The sequence below is a fragment of the Chiloscyllium plagiosum genome, unplaced genomic scaffold, assembly GCF_037043375.1.
Source record: "Chiloscyllium plagiosum isolate Xiang-an unplaced genomic scaffold, Cpla_swu_hap1 HiC_scaffold_7, whole genome shotgun sequence".
Lineage (NCBI taxonomy): Eukaryota > Metazoa > Chordata > Chondrichthyes > Orectolobiformes > Hemiscylliidae > Chiloscyllium > Chiloscyllium plagiosum.
Window position 1 is genome coordinate 33,629,669 of NW_028270145.1, and position 27,126 is coordinate 33,656,794.

At 43.8% G+C, this 27,126-nt stretch overlaps 1 long non-coding RNA gene across 1 annotated transcript in view; it reads left to right on the forward strand.

Annotated features, from left to right (window-relative positions):
• LOC122551997 (uncharacterized) overlaps positions 1–27,126 on the forward strand; it is a 92,612-nt gene that overhangs the window by 8,499 nt on the left and 56,987 nt on the right. The window lies entirely within an intron of this gene.

Here is a 27,126-nt window from a genome sequence, read left to right on the forward strand (position 1 = left end):
ATGTGCTGATTAGCAGTGGGCAAACAATGATGGAGGGAATCCAATCAACTCAAATGGAAAAGAATTTTGAAAATAAGTCAGATAACCAGTTTAAGAACATTACAAATTTAAGAAGACAGATACAGTCAATCAGCAGCTGAAATTTAACATAGTTTAGTGTAAATAAGTGTGAGGTCTTGCATTTTGCAAAGTCAAATCAAGGCAGGAGTTTCATGGTGAATGGTAGGGCCTTAAGGAGTGCAATGGAACAGTGGGACCTTGGGGTTCAGGTGTACAGTTCTCTGAAAGTAGTCACAGGAAGACTTGGCAGTGAAGAAGGCTTTTGGCACACTGACTTTCACCAGTCAAGGCATTGAGTATAGAAGTTGGAAAGTAATGTTGCAATTGTACAGGACATCGGTGAGGCTGCCCTTGGAGTATTGTGTTCAGTTTTGGTCTCATTGCTATAGGAAAGATGTTATTAAACTGGGAAGAGTGCAGAAGAAATTTACAAGGATGTTGCCAGGACTTAACAGTCTGTGATCTAGGGAGAGATTGGACAAGCTAGGACTTTTCCCTTTAGAGTGTGGGAGACTTGAGGGGGGAACCTTATAGAGGTGTATAAGATCCTGAGAGGCATGGATAGGGTGAATGAATTCAGTATTTTTCCTAAGGTTGGGGAATGAAGGGCAAGAGAGCATCAGTTTAAGGTTAGAGGGGAAAGAATAAAAGGGAACCTGAGGGGCAACATTTTTAAACACATTGGATTTTTGTTTACGCACATGGAATGAGCTGCCAGCACAAGTGGTTGTGGCGACTACATTAACAACATCTAAAAGGCAATTGATGGGTAGGTAAGATTTGGAAAGATATAGGCCAAGTGCAGGGAAATTGGGTTAGCGTGGATGGACATTTGGTCAGCATGGACCAGTTTGGGCCAAAGGGCCTGTCTCCATGCTGTAGCACCCTATGACTCGATGACAATCAGCAGCAGTGGTGGAAGCAGCAATAAGGTGAAATTAATAGTTCAGAAGAAAACCTCTTCCTCAGAGATGGTAAGAGGTGCAGGGGGAAACAGTGTGGATGAGGAAAAGAGTAAAACCCACAATGGGGAAAAAATGCAGAGAGCTTAGAAAAAAATGTTCCGCAGACAGCAATTGAAGGGGGGGGGGGGGGAGGCAGCATGGTGGCTCAGTGGTTAGCACTGCTATCTCACAATGCCAGGTTGCGGGTTCAATTCCCGCCTCAGGCGACTGTCTGTATGTGGTTTGCAGATTCTTCCCATGTCTGTGTTGGTTTCTTCCTGCTGCTCTGGTTTCCTTCTATAGTCCAAAGATGTGAAGGTTAGGTGGATTGGCCATGCTAAATCATCCATTGTGTCCAGAGATGTACAGGCTAGGTGGATTAGGTGAAAGTGAGGACTGCAAATGCTGGAGATCAGAGTAGAAAAGTATGGCACTGAAAAAGCACAGCAGATCAAGCAACATCCAAGGAGCAAGAGAATCAACGTTTCGGGCATAAGCCCTTCATCAGGAATGTGGGGTGTGGGGTGAGACTGAGAGATAACTAGGAGGGTGGGGGTAAGGGTTGGGGGAAGTCGCTGGGAAGGCGATAGGTGAATGCAGATGGGGGGATGGCAGTGATGGGTTGGAGGGGAGGGTGGACTGGATAGGTCGAAAGGAAGATGGACAGGTAGGACAGTTCAAGAAGGCAGTGAATTAGCCATGGGAAATGCAGGGTTAAGGGGATAGGATAGGATAGGATAGAATAGGATGTTCTTTGAAACTCAATGGGCTGAATAGACTCCCTTCTGCACTGTGGGGATTTGATTCAATTTAGACCATAAGACCATAAGACATAGGAGTGGAAGTAAGGCCATTCGGCCCATTGAGTCCACTCCGTCATTCAATCATGGATGATAGGCATTTCCACTCCACTTACCTGTACTCTCTCCTTAATTCCTTATTTCCTCGCGAGATCAAGAATTTATCAATCTCTGCCTTGAAGACCTTTAACGTCCCGGCCTCCACTGTGCTCCATGGCAATGAATTCCACAGGCCCACCACTCTCTGGCTGAAGAAATGTCTCCTCATTTCCATTCTAAATTGACCCCTTCTAATTCTAAGGCTGTGCCCACAGGTCCTAGTCTCCCCGCTGAACAGAAACAAATTCCCAGCGTCCACCCTTGTACATTTATCTTGTACATTTCTATTAGATTTCCCCTCAACCTTCTAAACTCTAACGAATACAATCCCAGGATCCTCAGCTGTTCATCGTATGTTAGGCCTACCATTCCAGGGATCATCCCCTGGACATGCTCCAGTGCTAATATGTCCTTCCTGAGGTGTGGGGCCCAAAACTGGACACAGTATTCTAAATAGGGCCTAACTCGAGCTTCATAAAGTCTCAGCAGCACATTGCTGTTTTTATATTCCAAGACTCTTAAGATAAATGACAACATTACATTTGTTTTTTTAACCACAGACTCAACCTGCAAGTCAACCTTTAGAGAATCCTGGACTAGCACTCCCAGATCCCTTTGTACTTTGGCTTTATGAATTTTCTCACCATTTAGAAAATAGTCCATGCCTGTATTCTTTTTTCCAAAGTGCAAGACCTCACATTTGCTCACGTTGAATTTCATCAGCCATTTCCTGGACCACTCTCCTAAACTGTCTAAATCTGTCTGCAGCTTCCCACCTCCTCAGAATTACCTGCCTGTCCAGCTAACATCAGCAAACTTTGCCAGAATACCCCCAGTCCTTTCATCCAGATCATTAATTATTTTTTGAATGCGTCAGAAGTAAAATTAGGGATCATTGAGGACAAAATGGAGAAATATTTTGAAAATGGTGCAAAATGTAGACAGAGAAGAAAAGGAATAAAGAGAATCCTCACCTCCCAAAACAAATGCTACCATCAGTATGAGTAATTGCAAAGGAATGCAACTGCCGAGAGAGTGGTGCTGGAAAAACACAGCAGGTCAGGCAGCATCCAAGGAGTGGGAGAATCGGCATTTTGGGCATAAACCTTTCATCAGCAATGCTTGAAACGTCGATTCTCCTGCTCCTCGGATGCTGCCTGACCTGCTGTGCTTTTCCAGCGCCACACTCTCGACTCTGACTTTCAGCATCTGCAGTCCTCACTTTCTCCTAAAGGATGACAAATGCAAGGGACAGATCAAGAGCCAGAAACATAATGTATACAATGAGTGCAGCATTGCAAAGGACACAGACTTTAATTAAAGAGAGAAAGATTTCACATAGTCACAACAAGTTTGAAATATTTTTAGTACTTTTAGACAATCTGAACACTGGGGATTTAAATGTTCATTTTGGTGGGAAGATGGCTGCAGGAAAAGATTTTTTTTAAAGTGTAAAGGAACGTACAAGGGCTTTCATCCTTGAAATTTAGGAAAACATTTGTTTTACCCAAGAAGAAGTGGGAAAACCCCTATCTTGGCTGCAAAAGGCAGGAAAGCGTTTATAAGACGAGAACCATGGTTTTGATGAAAAGGCAGGAAAATCTCCCCAAAATATCGAAATAAATTACTGCCATTTAATACAAAATAAAACTTGAAAGAAGAATAAAATACAGTACAGCTAGTAAACAGAATGTAATAATATATTGGACGAATATCATACATTAATGCTATGTTTAAATGTCTGAGTACAGAAGTTAAAACATTACATAAACTTTAGGGCAACAGAATTTAGAATAATATTGAATTAATGCAAGTATACAAGCTTCAGCACAGCAGATTACAAGCAGTTTTGAGGGTTGGAACTGTGGCTCAGTGGTTAGCACTGCTGCCTCAGAACATCAGAGACCCAGGTTTGATTCTAGCTTTGGGTGATTGTCTGTATGGAGTTGGCACATTCTCCCCCATGTCCGTGTGGGTTTCCTGCCACAGTCCAAAGATGTGCAGGTTAGAGGGTATGGTCATGCTAAATTGCACATCGTGTTCAGGGATGTGCTGGCTATGTGGCTTAGCCATAGGAAACGCAGGAATTGGGTGGGATGCTGTTTGGAGGGTTGGTGTGGACAGGTTGAGCTGAATGGCCTGCTTCCACACTGTAGGGATTGAATAAGAGGTTACAGGTTTAAAATAGTAATAAGAATATAACAATAAAAATAAATAATTACAATGAAAAGAAATGGAATGAAAAGCAATACTTTAAAAGTTCATTGTCAGCAATCAACCAAATGTAACACAGGTTTGGACGTCTTGGAGAAAAAGAGTTCTAAAGAAACAGAATTGCTTTAAAATTAAATGTTAAATCTGAAGGTGAACAATTTATTACATTATTGTATTCAGTGTATCATTGGCGGATGATGTTATAAATCATCAAAAATCAAAGAAGATAAATACTTAGAATAAAGTTTAAACAGCCTTCCATGAAAACTTCAATCTGTGAATCAACAAAGTCCTTGAAAGGGCAAGGTTTAACAGAAGAGTTCAGCTTCCAAAGGAATATATAGTCAACTCCATTAATGAAATGCAGATTAGTAGAAAATGTGACCATGAAACCTTGAACTCCAAGTTCCTGAGAGACAGAATTGTTGGAAGTATGGATGAATCTTTGTCACATATCTTACAGTCCAAGGAAGTTTTAACTTCAGAGAAGGTTTTTAAATTGTGCTGGAAGCAAGAGCTAGAAGCACACACAGACATTATTTCTTCATTTTTCTGCCTTTTTATTCTGTGTTTTGGTTTATTTTTCTGTCTTTTAAGATCACACTGGAGACACTATACAACACTTTTCACAGTATTTTGTAATGAGATACATGTGACAATAAATAAATAAAATAAAATCAGAAAGAACCTGAGAGGAGAAGAACAACAGGAAAGCAACAGAAACCTACTCACGTTTTAAGGAATGGACACTGTAAAGAAGCATGTTGATAAGCCAACACAAACAATAGCCAAATAGGTGATGCCAAAAGGCAGTGTCAGAGCTATGGGACATCAATGTCTCCCAGGTGTGAGTAATGCCCAGTCATGACAACCGAATTTGTAAGACTATATGTCACTTTCAGAAGACAAGTAGAGGTAGGACACAATTACAAAGCAAAAAAAGTCAGGAAAAATACATAATCTTACGAGGAGGTTAATGTGGTTGAACCAGCCCATTTAGAAATGGCACTCATATTAGACATTATACCCTTTTTTTGAAACATCATAGTCTATATGGCAAGGCATTCCTGGAGGAAATTAATGCTTTAAAAAAAATCAGTGATTTAACTGACTCAGGTTTTCACAGAGCTTGTTTGTGTCAATGTGCATATCAATCAGAAGCCGAAGCAAAAGAAACAAATGTTACAGTCTACAAAGATAAAAAGTCCCGATGGAACAGCTTCCAGAATTAAAGGTATACAACAAATAACACTGCAGCTAAAAAATGTCTGAGAGTTGAGAATATGTCTGCGGTTCACAATCCTTACCTTGCAGCCATCTTGGCCTCAGATGGCATTCAACCAGTTTCTAAAGAATAATTGGTTAAGAAAATCTATTGGTGACCCACCAGTGAAGGAACAGCAGATAGAAGATTTCATGGACTTCATAGGCTTAAGGAGGAACCCAAACGGATAAAAACAATCTGGTGAAATTACATATGTTGGCAGAATAAAACATTTTATTCCTTTCAACAGAAAGCTGCAGATTATACAAGACTAGTAGAAATCTTGGCATTAATGAAGAGCATTTCATTCCATTGTCATTCAAAGCAGAATTGTCCATCAAACTGAACAAGTATAATGCTGAATAAGCAGCTATCCTCCAGTAATGTGACTGAGGATGAGAAGTACAACCACAGAATGAAGATGTCTAACCTGATTAACAAACTGAATTTGCAAGTTTACATTCTTCAACTCTGTTGCATAAGCAGATTGATAGTAAAGATTTCTTGGAACAAAATGGGGATGAGCTGCATATGATTCCATGGAAACTAGACCAATGTCCATGGATTCAGGTCAAAAAGAAGAAATTGCCTTTTCTGAACATCCAGGAAACTTCAAAAAAGTGAATATCTCTCTAAATAAATAAACAATTGCCTGGTTCTGAAATCCAGTCCACTACAAGGAAGGAATTACTTCTTTTAACAGATCAGCTGTCTTCCACGATAATGGACTTTCATGAGATTAAAGGGGCCCACCTATGGCAAACTGCCTGAGTCAGCAGGGAAGAGTTCACCTATGAAGTAAGTTTGGGTATTAAGAGTCCTCTAGATAAAGAAATCTTTGAGTGTAGGAGTTGGGACATTTGTTAAGGTTATAGAGGACATTGGTGAGGCCTCTTCTGGACTGTTCACAGCTCTGGTCCCCCTGTTATAAGAAGGATATTAATAAGCTGGAGAGGGTTCAGAAGAGAAATACCAGGATATTGCTGGTAATGGAAGATTTGAGTTATAAGGAGAGGCTGGATAGGCTGGGACGTCTCACTGGAGTGTAGGAGGTTGAGGGGTGATGTTATAGATATTTATAAAATCATAAAGGGCAGAGATAAGGTGAATGGCAGGCGTTTTTAACCCTAGGGTGTGGGATTTCAAGATCAGGGTGCATATTTTGAAAGTGAGAGGAGAAAGATTTTAAAAATACATGAGGCAATTTTTTTTACACAGAGCATGGTTTGTGTGTGGAATGAGCTTTCAGAAGAAGCGATGGATTTAGGTACAGTTACAAGACATTTAGATAAGTACATAAATAAGAAATGTTTGGAGGGATATGGGCCAAGCGCAGGTAGGTGGATCTAGCTTAATTTAGGATTATGGTTGGCATGGATGAGTTGGACCAAAGGGTCTGTTTCTATACTGTATGAGTCTATGACTGTATGAAATCATCCACCTATTAAACTCAGCAAGAGCAACAGCCTCCATAAAGGACATTGAAGAGGGAAAATCTCCTTCAGCAATGAAATGACTGACAGCAGCTCGGAATCAAGGTCAATAAAGACTGCCCAAACTTCCAGGTCAAAAGGAAATGTGTCTGAATGTGATCTGTAAAAATGCAGATCAGCCACATTTCTGAAGTTAATGGCATGTGGGGAGGCAGGTGGTGATAGTTATAAAGGTGGTCATACGGATGAATGGTTGCTTTGGGGAAACAGGCTTGAGGGGAGCTGATATGAAAGGTAATGCTTCTGAAGGAATTAGTGTTGTAGCTGCATTAGCTTCACCCAAACAAAACCTTGGGTGGAGATGCAATTGGGCTTGCACAGAGTCCTAATGGAAGCAGGATCCTGAAGGTTGTAAGTTTCAAGGTTTGCGTAAAGATTTGTAGCTTGGATGCCGATTGTCGTGGTTGTGGGTATGGTCGCTGAGCTGGGAAGTTGATTTGCAGACCTTTTGCCCCCTGTCAAGACGACATCTTCGGAGCTCCTGGAGATGTCACCCGGACGGGGATGAGATGTCTGCAAATCAACTTCCCAGCTTGGCAAACATACCCACAGCTATGATAGTTGTAAGTTTGTCTCATAGTCAATGTTATTTGTACCTATTGCGATTTCCAATAAATCATGTCATGCAATTTAAGGCCAATGCCTCTTCTAGTTAAGACTCCCTAAAAGTTTATCCTCTACAGTTAACAATCAGACAAACCTTAAACTCAGTTCAGAAAGGCTTGGTAGCACTGAACTATTCCAGCCATGAGCCTCCACTGATTAGTACCCACAGCTCAATATGACACAGATGACATCGCTGATGTGCTTTGGAACCTTAGAAAGTCCCCACATAAACATTTCTTTATTACCTACCTAGAAAGTTCAAACTGAAGATTACTGGCTTCAACCTGCACTGTAATTCCCATGACAGTGTGATTAGATGTGCAAAAATTTGGCTTTTTGCCCAATCCTGGTTTTTATAGATTTACTCAGAGCTTTTCCTAGCAGGTTTTAGATTAGAGTGGTGCTGAAAAAGCACAGCAGGTCAGGGAACATCCGAGGAGCAGGAAAATCGACGTTTAGGGCAAAAGCCCTTCATCAGAAATGGAGGCAGGAAGCCTCCAGGGTGGAGAGATAAGTGGGGGGTGGGGGGCCGGGCTGGGGAGAAGGTAGCAAAGAATAACAATAGGTGAACGGAGGTGGAGATGGAGGTGATAGGTCAGAGAGGAAGGTGGGGGAAGGTAGCAAAGAGTACAATAGTTGAATGGAGGTGGGGATGAGGTGATAGGTCAGAGGGGAGGGTGGAGCAGATAGGTGGGAAGGGAGATTGGCAGGTAGGACAGGTCATGAGGACAGTGCTGAGCTGGAAGGTTGGAACTGGGATAAGGTGGGGGGAGGGGAAATGAGGAAACTGATGAAGTCCACATTGATGTACATGATCGAAGAGCTTCAGAGCAGAGGAGATGACCTGGTGGTTGCAGTGAGAGAGAGACTCCCTGAGATTCTTGTGGAGAGAGGAGGAGAACTTCTTCAAGGTAGGCATCCTTGCAAGAGGATTCGCAGTCGGGTTAAAATCAACTAGGTAAAAGTGAGGACTGCAGATGCTGGAAACCAGAGTTTAGATTAGAGTGGTGCTGAAAAAGCACAGCAGGTCAGGCAGCATCCGAGGAGCAGGAAAATCAATGTTTCGGGCAAAAGCCCTTTTCCCAGCTGGTGCAAAGCCTGCTCAGGAGTGTAACTAAGTAGGTCAACTGGAGCATTAAGGTATTCCAGCATCCCATCATTGTCCATATCTCCCCCACCACTGAGTGCCACAGACAGTGCTCACCTCCTTCTCCAGTATGTGGTGAGTGCCATTAACAATAAATAAAGTTATGCTGGTCAGAGGTAGTTCATCTTTATTACTTACCATGAAGCAATTGAATAAAGTACAATTCACATTGACTTTGTGACATTTCACCATCTAATAGAACACTGCACCAAGTGCTGTAAAAAAAAGTGGTGTGGCCAAACCTTTCCTAAAATCCTGCACAGAGAGGAAATAGCTGGATTTCAGGGTGGCTCTGCATTTCGGAGGAAACCGTTTGACTGAAGCACAAAGGAAAAGGAGCAACCTGATAACAATTAGAAGATTCCGGCTGTCTACTCTGTTTCTCTCTTTACTAATGTTGGCTGATCTGCAGAGTGTCTTCCATCGCGCATTGTTTTAATTTCATCTTTCTTTCTACACAAGACTGCCAAAGCAAACAGATTATATGCCATTACTTCAATTCAGCAGTCAAGAAAAGAATAAATAATCATCTGAAGCTTTACACAACTATATGTCAAACAAGCACATGTGTGTTCAGGAAATTACCATTCATCTGACCTGATGTCCACGTTATTGACTTGATATTTAGTGAAACCATCTGACACCAGTCCTGGGATCTTATTTGAATAAATATAATTTTGATCTATTGTTTATTACAAAATGTAAATGCTCCTGGTGTATTGGGGAACATAGAAGCATGGATTGAAAATTGGTTAGCTACCAAAAAAGAGAGAATTAGCATCAATGGACCAATTTTGGATTGGCAAGATGTTACTCGTGGAAAGCCACTGGGATCAGTGCTGTTGACAATGTATATCAGGATCGAGGAACCGCAGATATAGTAGCTAAATTTGACACAATGATAGGCAAGTTGTAGAGAGGATATAACGAGTCTGCAACGACAAATCAACAAGTTGAATTAGTGGAGAAGAAAATTGACAGATGATGTATAGTAGAGGAAAATGTGAAAATGGCCACTTTGACAGGAAGAATAGGCAAGAAGTAAAGTTGGAGAAAAATTGAAATGCAGAGGAATCACGGCAAGTTAAATATTTTTGTTTCTTGCAAGGTCAATGTAATATAAAAGTAGGCATGTTTTGTTCCAGTTGTACAGAGTATTGTTGAGACTACATCTAGGGAATTGTGCACAGTTTTGACCTGTCATTTAAAAAAGGGCACAATTGCATGAGAAGCAGTTCAGAGAATGTTCACTCAGCTGATTCCTGGGACAGAGTGGGGGACATGATACTGAAGAAAGTTTCGACAAGCTAGGTAGTCATTGCAGCTTGAAAGAATGAGAACTGATCCGATTGAAACAGATAAAATCCTGAAGGAAATTGAGGGTAGATGCTGAGAGGATGTGTCCATTTATGGGAGAGATTAGAATGAGCTGAAAATGTGTTGCTGGAAAAGCGCAGCAGGTCAGGCAGCATCCAAGGAGCAGGAGAATCGACGTTTTGGGCATGAGCCCTTCTTCAGGAATGAGGAAAGTGTGTCCAGCAGGCTAAGATAAAAGGGAGGGAGGAGGGACTTGGGGGAGGGGCGTTGGAAATGCGATAGGTGGAAGGAGGTCAAGGTGAGGGTGATAGGCCGGAGTGAGGGTGGGGGTGGAGAGGTCAGAAAGAAGATTGCAGGTTAGGAAGGCGGTGCTGAGTTCGAGGGATTTGACTGAGACAAGGTGGGGGGAGGGGAAATGAGGGAACTGGAGAAATCTGAGTTTATCCCTTGTGGTTGGAGGTTTCCTAGGCGGAAGATGAGGCGTTCTTCCTCCAACCGTCGTGCTGCTATGGTCTGGCGATGGAGGAGTCCAAGGACCTGCATGTCCTTGGTGGAGTGGGAGGGGGAGTTGAAGTGTTGAGCCACGGGGTGGTTGGGTTGGTTGGTCCGGGTGTCCCGGAGGTGTTCTCTGAAACGTTCGCAAGTAGGCGGCCTGTCTCCCCAATATAGAGGAGGCCACATTGGGTGCAGGGGATGCAATAAATGATGTGTGTGGAGGTGCAGGTGAATTTGTGGCGGATATGGAAGGATCCCTTGGGGCCTTGGAGGGAAGTAAGGGGGGAGGTGTGGGCGCAAGTTTTGCATTTCTTGCGGTTGCAGGGGAAGGTGCCGGGAGTGGAGGTTGGGTTGGTGGGGGGGTGTGGACCTGACGAGGGAGTCACGGAGGGAGTGGTCTTTTCGGAACGCTGATAGGGGAGGGGAGGGAAATATATCCTTGGTGGTGGGGTCCATTTGGAGGTGGCGGAAATGACGGCGGATGATACGCTGTATATGGAGGTTGGTGGGGTGGTAGGTGAGGGCCAGTGGGGTTCTGTCCTGGTGGCGGTTGGAGTGGCGGGGCTCAAGGGCGGAGGAGCAGGAAGTGGAGGAGATGCGGTGGAGAGCATCGTCGATCACGTCTGGGGGGAAATTGCGGTCCTCCCAGACGTGATCGACGATGCTCTCCACCGCATCTCCTCCACTTCCCGCTCCTACGCCCTTGAGCCCCGCCCCTCCAACCGCCACCAGGACAGAACCCCACTGGTCCTCACCTACCACTCCACCAACCTCCATATACAGCATATCATCCGCCGTCATTTCCACCACCTCCAAACCGACCCCACCACCAGGGATATATTTCCCTCCCCTCCCCTATCAGCGTTCCGTAAAGACCACTCCCTCCGTGACTCCCTCGTCAGGTCCACATCCCCCACCAACCCAACCTCCACACCCGGCACCTTCCCCTGCAACCGCAAGTAATGCAAAACTTGCGCCCACATCTCACCCCTTACTTTCCTCCAAGGCCCCAAGGGATCCTTCCATATCCGCCAAATATTCACCTGCACCTCCACACACATCATTTATTGCATCCCCTGCACCCGATGTGGCCTCCTCTATATTGGGGAGACAGGCCGCCTACTTGCGGAACGTTTCAGAGAACACCTCTGGGACACCCGGACCAACCAACCCAACCACCCCATGGCTCAACACTTCAACTCCCCCTCCCACTCCACCAAGGACATGCAGGTCCTTGGACTCCTCCATCGCCAGACCATAGCAACACGACGGTTGGAGGAAGAACGCCTCATCTTCCGCTAGGAACCCTCCAACCACAAGGGATGAACTCAGATTTCTCCAGTTTCCTCATTTCCCCTCCCCCCACCTTGTCTCAGTCAAATCCCTCGAACTCAGCACTGCCTTCGTAACCTGTAATCTTCTTCCTGACCTCTCCCCCCCCACCCCGGCCTATCACCTTCACCTTGACCTCCTTCCACCTATCGCATTTCCAATGCCCCTCCCCCAAGTCCCTCCTCACTACCTTTTATCTTAGCCTGCTGGACACACTTTCCTCATTCCTGAAGAAGGGCTCATGCCCGAAACGTCGATTTTCCTGTTCCTTGGATGCTGCCTGACCTGCTGCGCTTTTCCAGCAACACATTTTCAGCTCTGATCTCCAGCATCTGCAGTCCTCACTTTCTCCTTGGAGATTAGAATGAGGTCAATAACAGTAACAAGGGTCATAATTTTAGGGTGAAAGGCAGGAGGTTTAGAGGGAATTTCAGGAATAAACCTTTTCATCCTGAGGATGGTGGGATTCTGGAATGCACTGACTGGAAGGGTAGTTGAGACAGGAAACTTCACAATCTTTAAGAAGTACTTGAGTGAGAACTTGAAGTGGCATAAATAGGCCCACTGTAGGAAAGTGTAAGTGGTAGAATATTTTTGACGGTAAAGGCTTCCTGAGCTGAAGGGCCTCTATTGTATGATTCTAAATTCAATGAGAGGGCATTGTTTAAAACCAAAGCTTTCTATTTAAGATGGAGTTGAGGAGAGAATTTTTTGTCTCTTATGTTTGTAGGTCTCCCTTCCCACTGGCAGTGAGGTAGGATCATTGAATAATTTTTAAAGCAGGGTTAGATAAATCCTTAATTGACAAGGGAGCCAAAAGGAGACAGGATATCAGGAAATTGAAGCTCAGGCCATAATCAGATCAGCCCTGACCTTATCGAATGACAGAACAGCTATTGGACCGAATGGTACCTTTCCTTTTTTTCTATTTAATCCCCTAGATTATTTGGTAAACTTTTATCTGGGTATTTGTCCTTTGACATATGAAGTGGTCCAGCTATCAGGGTGGCAAGTTGAGAACTACCAGTTCTCAAGGGGTTAAACACATCTAGGACTGAAGTGGAAAGCAACCAATAGAGAATTGGCAGCTTGTTACAAATTCAACAATTGTCCCTTAAAAGTTGGATCCCAAGATGAATTGATCTCCATGGATCGTATGTTTTTTGTATCAATTTTTGGTTTCACTTTCCTGAGGAACTTTTGTCAGACATTATCATATGCCACTTGACATAACGTGTAAATAGTGATAAGTTTGTATCTTTATTAGGCAATATTTTGATGGTGTGAATCTCCAAAGAACTCACTCCAATTTCCATTCCACCAAAAAATGGATGGGTCTAATTGTGGCAGAGTGATCTGATGTGTTAAGTTACTGCACAGCTGATCAAGATGAAAACCTAACTCTATTATTACGTATAAGAAACTATCCGAATGTAAGAAAGGGTGAATTTAAGAGTGGCACGGTGGCTCAGTGGTCAGCACTGCTGCCTCACAGCACCATGGACCTGGGTTTGATTCCAGACTTGGAAGACTTTTTGTGTGGAGTTTGCACATTCTCTTTGTGTCTGCATAGGTTTCTGCTCGGTACTCTGGTTTCCTCACGCAGTCCAAAGATGGGCAGCTTGGGTGGATTGGCAATGCTAAATTGCCCATTGTGCCTTAGGGATGTGCAGGCTAGGTAGATTAGCCATGGTAAATGCAGGGTTATAGAGATAGGGGCTGGGTCTGGTTTGGCGAGTCCGTGCAGACTTGATGGACCGAATAGCCTGGATAATGTCTACAACACCCGGAAAAGTCTTGCCCCTTCTTTGAAAAATCCCACAGTGTATATTAATTGTCATGACGATGGATCAGAACCTTGGACATATTGAACTTTTGTTTCCAATATGTTTTTAAAAGATGATTGCTACAGTCAATGGTTGACAATAGATATAAATTGAGGGGCTAGCTGGCAGAGGAATGTCATCCTATACAGAGTCTGAGAAACTTTAAAGAGAAAGACTAAAATGGTTAAAAAGAAACTGACTGCTTTGAGTGTGTTAGTGGCCTGACCTACTTCCTGTGTGGACTAGTGTAGAGACTGGTCATAGAGTTGGACAGCATGGAAACAACCTGTTCATGCCAACCAGATATGCTAAATTAATCTAATCCCATTTGCCAGCATTTGGCCCTTATCCCTCCAAGCCCTACCTATTCATGTAACCACCCAGATGTCTTCTAAACATTGTAATTGTGCTCTGTCCCCACTGGTTTCTCTGGCAGCTCATTCCATACACGCATTACCTTTTGTGTGAAAAGGTTGCCTTTTTGGTTCCTTTTAAATCTTTCCCCTCTCACCTTAAAGCTATGTCATCTAGTTTTGAACTCTGCTGCCTTGGGGGAAAGACCTTGGCTATTCACCCTATCCATGCCCCTCATGATTTTATAAACCACTATTGGGCCACCCTCAGCCTCTGATGCTCATTGCAATTTTGGCAACGTTCATGATATCCTGAAGTGCTTATCACAAAATTAAGTGTGATGTTTTTTAAAGTATAGTCTATGTTGTAACAGAGGAAGTGTGGCAACCTGTTTGCTAAGATTCCTCAAACAGCAACTCAGTAGAGACCAGATAATCAACTTCTTCATGGCTGTTGATTGAAGGATAATTATTGGTCTTTCTCCTCATCAAATTGTGACATGGTTTATTAAACATCAACCTGAGGCAGAAGACAAGGCTTTGGTTCATGACCTCATCTTTCAACACCTCCTCAGTACTAAACACCAGTACTGAGTGCCACCCTGGATCTTGTGCACAAATCTCTGAAGTAAAACTTGAACTCATTACATTCTGAGAAAATTGCCTGACAATCATCTGGTCAATCTGGCTTAGTTCAATGTCTCATGCTTAGAAAAAAATGGTGATTTCATGATGAAATTAATAATGTATTGGCCTTTACCAAAACACCAATGAGTACAAGTTCAACTCTCATCAGGGCATTCTGAGCTTTTGAAAGGAGTCTGGGGATGAAGTAACTCCACTGAGGCTGATATCCCATCACCACGTCACCCTTTATTTCAACGTAGAGAGTCCTTGACACTGATCTAGCTCTCTCAGAACCAGCTCTTAGTGTTAACAGGATGTCTGACATTCCTGTTTATTTTATTTTTTTTGGCAGGCAAATCCCCTGTTTATTTATTTATTTTTTATTTAACCCCCACACTACCACCTAAGTGCAGTCGTGCTTATTTTTTCCCCAGCACCTTATGGTGCGTGTGTGTAGGTGTGAGACACAGTGAAACATTCCTGTTTATATCTGTTAGTCAGGGCTCCCTGATTGGACCAGGTTAACCACCCCAATCAGGGAACTCATATTCTCTGAGGTCCACCTGGCTGACCTTGATGCAGTCACTACAGGAAAGAAATTTAACAGTTGAAATAAGGAAATCAATCGACTGCACTGAAACAGGTAGCAGGCCTGTGACTTTACAAAGAAGACAGATGAGCTGTAGTTGCAAGCAGATAAGAAACAACAGGCCTCTTGTGGAATCAAACCTGGTAATCCTCCTCCCCCTCCCCTGGCCAATCCAAGTCTGGTAGCTTTGCACTGATGAGCCACTGGAGCCAGTGACGAATGCCAGTACCGCACTTGATCCTTCACCAGGGATCGACACTGGAGCGACAGGAGCAGTGCAGTAAAGGGAAACCTGACGAAGGGGAGGGTGGTCCAGTTGCCAGCAAAAGGCAGGAGGAATAGCTCCTCACTGGCACAACCTTCCTGACAGCTGGACACTTGAGAGGGAAGGGTACCTGTGAATAGGGACACACCAACCTAGCCCCTTACTAGGCTGCAGGCAGTCCTACTGTTAGAATTCCAATGGTGGTGGGATGAAGCTCTTCAATGGGCAGCAAATGGCTTAAAGGCATCAACTATCCTCCCTTTGCCCTTCCTCCTCAGAATCTGATCGTGGGTCTGGCAGGGGTGTGGGGTTGTTTAAAGAGTCAGTAAAGTGGTGAGATTGCCAACTCATATCCTCCACCCCCTCCACACTTTACCATCTGATTACATAGCCCTCCAGTGGATCACTAAATTAGACTGAGATCTGTCAATGCTCACAGTAAAGGTGACCGTGAAATTGTCAGGTGAATGCTAAATGCCAACTGGTTCAGTTTGGACTGATTCACTCAGGAAGGAAGCCAGACACCAGTCCCAGACTGATGTGGCTCACTCTCAACTGCCCTCTGATGTGACCTGACAAACTCAGGAACTGTATCAAAATAAGCTTAGAGTCAGAGAGAGGTACAGCATGGAAACAGACTCTTCGATCCAACCAGATATCACAACTTAATCCAATCCCAACCACCAGCACTTGGCCCATATCCCTCCAAATCCTATTCATGTACCCATCCAGGTGCCTTTTAAATGTTGCAATTGTACCAGCCTCCACCACTTCCTCTGGCAGCTCGTTCCATACACATACCACCCTCTGGGTGAAAACATTGCCCTTAGGTCTCTTTTATATCTTTCCTCTCTCACCCTAAACCTATGCCATCTAGTTCTGGATTCCATCACCCCAGGGAAAAGACCTTGTCTATTTACTCTATCCATGCCCCCAATGATTTTATAAACGCTTTCCCCCCTCAGCCTCTGACACTCCAGGGAAAACAGTCCCAGCCTGTTCAACCTTTCCCTATAGCTCAAATCCTCCAAACCTGGCAAAATCCTTGTAAATCTTTTCTGAACCCTTTCAAGTTTCACAACATCCTTCCAATAGGAAGTAGACCAGAATTGCACACAATATTCCAAAAGTGGCCTAACCAATGTCCTGTACAACTGCAATCTGACCTCCCAACTCCTGTACTCAATACTCTGACCAATAAAGGAAATCATACCAAACACCTTCTTCACTATCCTATCTATCTATGACTCTACTTTCAAGGAGCTATGAACTTGAAAGAAAAACGACAGTCAGAACCAGGTCATGTTGAATCCAGATCTGATCCTTTAAAATGTTAAATAGCAATTGTGGGGATAGGGTGGGGACCAGATTCTGAATGGGATGCTTTGCAGACAGTCAGTGCAGATTGGATGGGCCTAATGGCCTCTTTCTACACGCTAGGGGTTCTATACTCTGCCAGGATTGATCCAAACATCTTTAATTCACAATGCAACAGCTCAAAGATGGTAGTTTCTTTATCAATGAGCTTCCTGAGCACTCAGCGATCAAAGATTCCTGCAAGCCTTTTGTAAATAAGTAAAACCTTGAAACACATTGACATCAAAGTAGCATTATGGGCACTGGCATACCAAAACTTAATGAATTGGACTGAATTTCTTCACTTGTTACCTTAGCAGAGGTATCAATTCATTTCAAATAAATGGGAGGAAATTTCTGACAAGAACAATGTTGCAATCATGTTTCGGCTGGTATTCCAAAGTGTAATCTCAGGCCCAATGCTTTTATAGTTCATTCTATGTGAAAACCAAATCAGATTATTGCCAGTGAGGATGGACTGAATTTTCCTGGGGTGATATTGTGAATTTGCATTAGAAATACAAAGTCCTGACAAAGGGATATTAATATTGGACAACCAATTGTTCTGTCTGACATCTTCCAACTGGGTGTCCGAGAGCTACAGGCCCATGATTTGCCTTTACGTGTACCTGGGGCTTAGAGCTGGATATGAAAACACAAGGCATTCAGGAAAATAACTTCAGTTATTTATAATCATCTGATAAGAGCAATTTATTTGTGTATCCTGTCTTTCATCCTCGATTAACCAGGGCCAATACTATCTCTAGAAAAACAAGCTAATTCTGGGAAAATGAATTGCAATGTTCTTTTTTGATTTGCTCGGTGATCTAACTTTGTGCAGGAGATGACGTGGACTCCAATTTATAAAACGACATTTACTGTAAGGATTCAGCAAGTTAGTGTTCATCAAGCAATGGCGAAAAGACAAAATCCATGAAGTCTCACCATCCATAACAAGGCAGCCCACTTGATGGACATCAAATTCACAAGCATTCACTTCATGCAACACCGATGCTCAGCAGCAATGCAGCAGTGTTCACCATCTACAAGTTGCACAATTCACAAAGGTTCCTGCCACAGCACCTCCCAAACACTTTTCCATTTTGAAGGACATGGGTGGCAGATACATTGAAGGACATCACTTGTATGTCTACTCCAAGCCACTCACTGGCCTGATTTGGAAATGTACCACTGTCCCTTCAGTGTCTCTGGGTCGAATTCCTGTAATTCCCTTCCTAAGGGTATTGTGGATCTACCAATAGCACATAGACTGCAGCAGTTCAAGAAGGCAGCTCACCCATACCTTCCCATGAGTAACCAGGGACAGTAATGCACACTTCCTATGAATCAAATCAAATAAGTCCTAGTTCTGCTCTTGTAAAACTTACATTAATCACTAGGAGAAAGTGAGCACTGCAGATGCTGGAGATCAGAGTTGAATAGGGTGGTGCTGGAAAAGCACAGCAGGTCAGGAGCAGGAGAATCGACATTTCAGGCATAAGCCCTTCATCAGGAATGAGGCTTGTGGGTCAAGGGGGCTGAGAGATAAATGGGAAGGGGGTGGGGCTGGAGGGAAGATAGCTGAGAATGCGATAGGTGGATGAAGGTGGGGGTGAAAATGATAGGTCAGAGAGGAGGGTGAAGCAGAGAGATGGGAAGGAAGAGAGATAGGTAGGACCATTCAAGAGGGTGGTGGGCCCAACCTTCCAATTGGCATTCCAATCCATGCATCCACCACTCTCTGCTTAAAGAAGCTACCTTTGATATGTCCCGTATACCTTCCTCCAATCACCTTAAAATTATGACCCCTCGTGACAGCCATTTCTGCCCTGGGGAAAAGTCTCTGGCTATCTATTCTATCTATGCTCCTCATTACCTTGTACATCTCTATCAAGTCACTTCTCTTCCTTCTTCTCTGTAGTGTGAAAAGCCCTAGCTCACTTCATAAGACAAGTCCTCCAATCCAGGTAGCATCCTGGTAAATCTCCTCTGCACTCTTCCTAAAGCATCTACGTCCTTTCTATAATGAGGCAACCGGAACTGGATACAATATTCCAAGTGTGGCCTAACCAGGGTTTTATAGAGCTGCAGCAAAACCTCATGGCTCTTAAACTCAATCCCCTTGTTAATGAAAGCCAAAACACCATACACCTTCTATCAACTTGGGTGGCAACTTTGAGGGATTTATGTACATGGACACCAAGATCCCACTCTTCCTCCACATTGCCAAGAATCGAGGCACAACTCCATCTGCCAATTCTCAGCCCAGCTCTGCATTCTGTAGCTTGCAACAGCCCTCGACACTATTTACAAAACCACTGACCTTTATGTCATCAGCAAACTTACTAAACCACCCTTGGAGATGGTTACAGAGAGTGGTGAACTCGGCCCGGAAAATGACAAAGGCCAATCTCCCGTCTATAGAATCCATCTACCAGGCCCCACCGTCAAGGGAAGGCCGCCAGCATTCTCAAAGATCCATCCCATCCTGGCAATGCTTTTCTACAATCTCTACCATCAGGGAGAAGGTGCAGAATCCTGAACACATGCACCAGCCGGTTTGGAAACAGTTTCTACCCTATTGTTGTTAGAATATTGAATGGACTCACAAACTCTGAGCATTCGCCTGTACCTATGTTTTGATTTTTGCCACTGTTTACCTATTGTTTACTATCTATGCAACTTAAATCTGTGATCTGCCTGTATTGCTCACGAGACAAAGCTTTTCACTGTGCCTCAGTACATGTGACAATAAATTCAATTCAATTCCACTTCTTCATCCAAGTCATTTATAGAAACTCCAAAGAACAGAGGCCAAGAACAGATCCATACGGGACACCAACAGTCACTGACCTCCAGACATAATACTTTCCATCAATTACCACTCACTGTCTTCTTTCGGCCAGCCAATTCTGTACCCAGACAGCCAAATTTCCCTGTATCCTACATCTCCTAACTTTCTGAATGAGCCTACCATGGGGAACTTTATCAAAAGCCTTACTGAAATCCATATACATGATATCCACTGCTCAACATTCACCAACTTGTCTTGTCACATCCTCAAAAAACTCATTAAGGCTTGTCAGGCATGACCTGCCTCGTACAAAGCCATGTTGTCTATCTTTAATCAAGCTATGTGTTTCTAAATAGTCATAAATCCTATATCTCAGAATCCTTTCCAGTTCCTTGCTTATCACAGACGTAAGACTGACTGGTCTGTAATTCCCAGGGAATTTCCTATTCCCTTTCTTGAACAGAGGAACAACATTCGCCTTCCTCCAATCGTCCAGTACTACTACCGTGGAGAGTGAGGATGCAAAGATTATCACCAGAGGCGCAGCAATCTCATTTCTCGCTTCCCTTAGTAACCTTGGCTTTGTCTGGTCCGGTCCTGTGGACTTATCTATCTTGATGCTTCCCAGAATTTCCAGCACATCCACTTCCTTCATATCAATCTGTTCAAGCCTTTTAACCTGGTCCATGGTGCTCTCACTATCAACAAGTCCCTCTCTCTAGTGAGTACTGAAGCAAAAACTCATTTAAGGCCTCCCCTACCTCTTATGACTCCAGACAGAGGTTCCCTTCACTATCCTTGATCAACCCTACCCTCTCTCTGATCATTCTCTTATTCCTCATGTAACTCATTTAGGTTTTCTCTAATGTTTCCCACCCAGGCTTTTTTGTGTCCCTTTCTAGCTCTCTTCAGTCCATTTTTTAGTTCTTTCCTAGCTACCCTCTAATCCTCTAAAGCTGTGCCAGATCCTTGCTTCCTCAACCTTAAGTAAGCTTCCTTCTTCCTCTTGATGAGAGGCTCCTCTTCTCTTGTCATCCAACGCTCCTTCACCTTACCATTCCTTGCCTGTCTCAGTGGGACAAAGTTATCTAACACTCGTAACAAGTGCTCCTTAAACAACCTCCACATTTCTGTTGTGCATTTCCCATAGAACAATTGTTCCCAATTTATACTCCACAGCTCCTGTCTAATAGTAGTATAATTTCCTCTCCCCCAATTAAATACCTTTCCATACTGTCTGTTCCTATCCCTCTCCATGGCTTTCGTAAAGATGAGGAGGTTGTGGCCACTGTCACCGAATGCTCTCCCACCGAGTGATTTGACACCTGGTTTGGTTCGTTACCTCTCACCAAATCCAAAATGGCCTCCCCCCAGTCGGTCTATCTGCATATTGAGTCAGGAATCCCTCCTGGACACACCTGACAAAATCAGCTCCACCCAGACCACCTGCATTAAGGAGGTTCCAATCAAAATTGGGGAAGTTGAAGTCACCAATAACAATAACTCTGTTACGTCTGCACCTTTCCAAGCTCTGCTGTCCAATCTGCTCTTCCATCTCTCTGCTGCTATTGGGGCGGGGGGGGGGGGGGGTCTACAGAAAACACTCAATAAAGTGACTGCTCCTTTCCTGTTACTAACTTCCACTCATATTGATTCAGTAGACAAACCCTTCTCAACAACTTTCTTTTCTGCAGCTATGATGCACTCTCTAATTAACAACGCTACTCTCCCTCCTCTTTTACCCCCCTCCCTGTTCAATCAAAAGATCTAAACTCTGGGTCATCCAGCAACCATTCCTGCCCCTGTGAAATCTGGGAAATCCATGTCTCTGGTATGGCCACAACATTGTAGTTCCAAGTACTGATCCATGCTCTAAGTTCATCACTCTTATTCCTGATATGCCTTGCATTGAAACAGACACACTTTAACCCATTCCTTTGCCCTATCAACTGTGTATCCTTCCTGACAGACTCTCTGCATTCCATTTCTACCCATTCAGCAACTACCCTCTCCTCTGATCTGTAGCTCTGGCTCCCATCCCTTGCCAAACTAGTTTAAACCTTTCCGAAGTGCTCTCCTGCCCAGGATATTGGTGCCCTTCCAGTTTAAGTGCAAGACATCCTTCATGTACAGGTCCCACATTCCCCAGAAGGTACCCCAATGATCTATGTGTGTGAAGCCCTCCATCCTGCACCAGCCTTGTAGCCACTTGTTTAGCTGCACTTGCTTCCTGTTCCTCAGCTCACTAGCACATGGCACTTATAGTAATCCTGAGATTACTACTCTGCTCGTCCTGCTTTTTAGTTTCCAACTTAACTCCCTGAAATCACTTTTGAGATCCCCATCCCTTTTCCTGGCTATGTCATTGGTGTCAATGTGCACCAGGTTTCTGGCTGCTCACCCTCCCACTTCAGAATCTTGTCAACTTGATCAGAGACATCTCGGATCCTGGCACGTGAGAGACAACACACCATCTAGGACACCTGTCTGCGACCACAGAATCTCCTGTCTGTTCCTCTAACTATTGAGTCTCCTAACACTAGCACTTTTCTATTCTCTTCCCTTCCCTTCTGAGCCACAGAGCCAGGCTCAGTGCCAGAGACCTGGCCACTATGGCTTTCTCCTGGTAGGTCATTACCCGCAACAGTGTCCAAAAGGGTATATTTATTATTGAGAGGAATGGCCAGAGGGGATCCCTGCACTGTCAGCCTGTTCCTTTTCCATCCCCTGACTGTAAACCCATCTATCTTTATCCTGAGATGAGACTACCTCTCTGTAACTCCTCTCTATTACTCCCTCCGCCTCCCGAATGACCAGAAGTTCATCCAGCTTCAGTTCCAGTTCCCTAATGCGGTTTCTGAGGAGCTGGACTTGTGTGCACGTTCCGCAGATGAAGTCAGTGGGGACATTAGTGGTGAGTCTTACCTCCCACATTCTCCAGGAGGAGCATGCAACTGCCCTAACATCCATTCCCACTGTTCTGAATTCCCAAAGGGACTATTGGAAAAAAAAGCTAGTAATCTTACCAAATTGGTGCACAGAATCTTTTTTAGAGGAGGAGGAGGATGGGTGGGAATCACCGCCTAAGTAGTGTTTCGGGTAAAGCAACTAGATCACTTTTGACCAGTACAGACTCAGTATGACTCTGTTCTAGCCACACAATGTGCACTAATTCTAAACTAGATTTTCATTGTATTACTACACCATTTGATTTTGCACAGCAACATTCCTCACAATCATACGGGTAGTTTAATTATAAATATTTTGCTTTGTGCATTCATCTCTGGGAAGTAGGTCAAGACCAAGTGAAATATTTCATTAGAATCCATAAAGCCCACATAGAGGAGAAAATTTCTTTAATTTAATGCAAACTCAGGCCTCTGCGCTGATCCATTGTATCATTCAATCAGACTTTGTTTCCACATTGTTAAATGGAAATCAGATTAGTCGGCATTAATTTGAAGGGATTAAAATTTAGATTAGATTACTTACAGTGTGGAAACAAGTCTTTCGGCCCAACCAATCCACATCGACCCTCCAAAGAGTAATGCACCGACACGATGGGCAATTTAGCATGGCCAATTCACCTGGCCTGCACATCTTTGGACATTGGGAGGAAACCGGAGCACCCAGAGGAAACCCACGCAGATATGGGGAGAATGCACCAACTCCACACAGACAGTCACCTGAGGCTGGAATCGAACCTGGGACCCATGAGGCAGCAGTGCTAACCACTGAGCCACCGTGCCGCCTAGCAGTTTGTCAATTTGTCTCTCGAATATCCACACTCAACCAAACATAAAGCAGCCATTTCTCTGTCTGTACCATAAAATCATTGCTCCATGACTATATTATCTTGATTGTTTCTCCATGCCATCACAGTCTGTCAGCTTTCAATGTCTTAACTGGGGAAGTGATGGCCGAGTGATATTATCATTGGACTGTTAGTTCAGAAACCCAGGTGATGTTCTGGGGACCTGATTCTGAATCTCGCCATGGCAGATGGTGGAAATTGAATTCAATAAATATCTGGAGTTAAGAGTCTAATGATGACCAGGAATCCATTGCTGATTGTTGGAAAAACTCATCTGGTTCCCTAATGTCCTTTAGTGAAGGAAACTGCTGCCCTTACCCGGTCCAGAATACATGTGACTCCTGACCACAGCCATGTAGTTGACTCTTAAACTCCCCTTTGGGCAATTAGGTATGGGCAATAAATTCTGGCCTAACCAGTGATGCCCAGATCTCATGAATTAATTAAATATTTCAACCCTTGGATCATACTGTGCAGAAGTGGCACTAATGAGGTTTGAAAGTATTGTAGCTGCTGTTCCTGAGATCTTGCACTCTGTTGCGTGGGCATGCCTATTATGTAGATTGTAGGTTGATCTCTTCATATCTCCATTGTGCTCATCTGCATGTTCACACAGTGGGGATGAACACTGGTACAGCCTGGAGATACTGCCTAAGGTGATGGGAGACTGCACAAAACAAGCTTGGGAACAAATAACTAACAAAATAAAGGCCCTAATATTCTTACCAACAACTAGTTAAGGTTTGAACCTTAAACAAATTCCTAAAACAAAATCTAAATAATTGCAACGTGTAACAAGGTAAATTGAAGATCTTGTTTGTGATTAAGATATAAAATACTGGATACATTTTACTGTATGAAAGCACAAATGAAACTATAATACGACTTGCTTCAAATGCTGCAAAAATATTTGCTGTCCATAACACTGGAGAGACTATTGAAATCTGGACCCCCACATGTACATGACAATTGCTGTAAAGTATTAGTCAAATCTTAAACTCCCAAAATATCCAGAGGGAATGTTTGATGTATTCTGTAGTAGATTCACTGTTAGTAGTTTATTTCACTTTGCCATTGACAGACGTGTCTTCAGTCACCAAAGTCATAAACTTTGGAGTTGAACTGGAAAACCTCTCCATCTCTCTCTCACCTCCTTTAAGTGGTTTCTTAATAGTGCGCCTTTGTCCAAATGTTTGATCACCCAGTCCAAATTCTCCTTATGTAATGTAGTGTTAAATTTGTTTCCTGACGTTTGATTAGATTAGATTAGATTAGATTAGATTACAGTGTGGAAACAGGCGCTTCGGCCCAACAAGTCCACACCGACCCGCCGAAGCGCAACCCACCCATGCCCCTACATTTACCCCTTACCTAACACTACGGACAATTTTAGCATGGCCAATTCACCTGACCTGCACATCTTTGGACTGTGGGAGGAAACCGGAGCACCCGGAGGAAACCCACGCAGACACGGGGAGAACGTGCAAACTCCACACAGCCAGTCGTCTGAGGTGGGAATTGAACCCGGGTCTCTGGCGCTGTGAGGCAGCAGTGCTAACCACTGTGCCACCGTGCCACCCTGACATGCGACAGGATGTTAAAGCCGTTATACAAGTGTAAGATACTGTTGTTGCCTGCACTAGTACCCAAAGCTAAACTGAAGCACACATTACAGCATTTTTAGTGACAATGAGATCCATCTGGATGGTTAACAATAAAGCTTCTGGTAGCATTCTTTAGATAAAAATCGTATTCCTCTTACAACTCTGATCCCCTGAGCACTGAAAAGGAGCTGTTGAAGTGATGGCAAGCAATGATTCTGGGAGATCACTGTGGTCCAAAGAAATGAAAGTTGTAGTTGAGTGAAACCCGCTCTATGTCAACAGAGAGGACGATTGTCCATCAGTCACAAATGCATCAGCGAGAGTTGATTTGGTTTTTAGAACTCCACAGATGTATATGATACCATGTACTTTATTCAACATGACAAGTTACTGCACTCCAAAAGTAGTTGAGTTGCAAAGTTCGGTGCGATGTTTCAATGACTATTATTTGCCATGTCTGTTGGAAAGACAAATGCCTTTATTTCAGTGGAAAGGAATGGGGTGGGAACTGAGGTGGATGTTCATCATTTTATTGTTTAAAATTATGAAGTAAATTCTTGGTGAGGCCTGGAAAAGTTTTTGTCAGGGATCAGGAGCAAAGAACCAGGGGACATAATTATGAGATTAATGCATCATTGAGTGAACATAAGCTGCATGGTTGAGTGTCATTTCACGTTGCTCGGCTTCTTAGCTTCTTATTAATTCTTTGTTCTCAAGGCTTCTTGTTTTAGGCATCTGTCATAAATCACAGCAAAGGGCAATCTAAATGTCTCCTATTAAACCAGATGTCCGATATACATCTATTTTGTCCCACTGCTCGACACAAACCTTCCCAACAACACCCCTATCCTCGCCCAACTCACTCACAGCCTCCTCCTCTTCGGTGCTCCCCACATATAATCGTCACACTTGTAAGTTTTAGTTTAGTGTAACCTAAATTGGTAGCAACATGAGTTTTACCAGCACGCCGAAGGACATAAGTGCCTCAGTTTCTAAGGTCACAGTTATTTCAGATGAGTGGGTCATAAAATTGTGGAATCTCGACAGTGTGGAAGCAGTTTTTTCAGCCCATTGAGTGCCCACCAACGTTCCCGAAAAGCATCCCGCACAGATCCATCCTCCTACCCTATCCCTGTAACCTTGCATTTCCCAAGGCTAATCCACTTCACCTGCACTTTTCTGGACACAATGGGCAACTTATCATCGCCAATCCATCTAATACACTTCTTTGGACTGTAGGAGGAAACTGGAGCACCTGGAGAAAACCCACAGAGACACGGGGAGAAAGTGCAAACTCCACACAGATGGGGTGAGATCGAACCTGGGTGTCTGGCTCTGTGAGGCAGCAGTGTTAACCACTGAGCCACTGTGCCACCCGAAAAATAGTCCAGAAATTCGGCGAAACTATTTGTTCTTTAACGCAATGAGAAAAGCATGCAGGAGTGCACCCTTCCTTTCATCATCAGGCATTGCTGATATTAGGCCTTCCTTTACATCAGCCTGGTGAGTTGCCAAAAGCAGCCAGCAGTTCCTAGGTCAGGAGCAGTTGAAAGGAAGGTGAGCGGCTGGGAAAGGAGCCATCTGGGTGATGTGTTAACAGCAGCACAAAGCTGCTGGTGCCTGTGACACTGTATACGCGAGCGCGAAATGAAAGAAGCATAACAGGCAAACGTAAGAGCTTTTCAAGCTAATAAGTCAAAGGTTTGTCAAGGACTTTATTCTGTAATCATGAGGGGCTGCACTGGGGGGGCCTTCATTTTCCCTGAGAGTTGAACAACAAATAATGTGCTGCAGCTGCAAATCAGGTTGATTTGATTTGATTTATTATTGTCATACGTACCAAGATACAGTGGAAAGTATTGTTTTGCATGCTATCCAAGCAAATCATACCCTAGAGAAGTACATCAGGGTAATGGAACACAGTGTAGAATATAGAGTTACAGCTGCAGAGAAAGTGCAGAAAAAGATCAACTTTAAATGTACAAGAGGTGTGTTCATAAGTCTGATAACAGTGGGAAGAAGCTGTTCTTGGTTAGTTATTATGTAGCAAAATCTTGGCCAACTGAATTTCTCCTCCCTATCCTGGGACATTGAGATGAATTGTGCAACTCTAACTGTTGTTTCTGC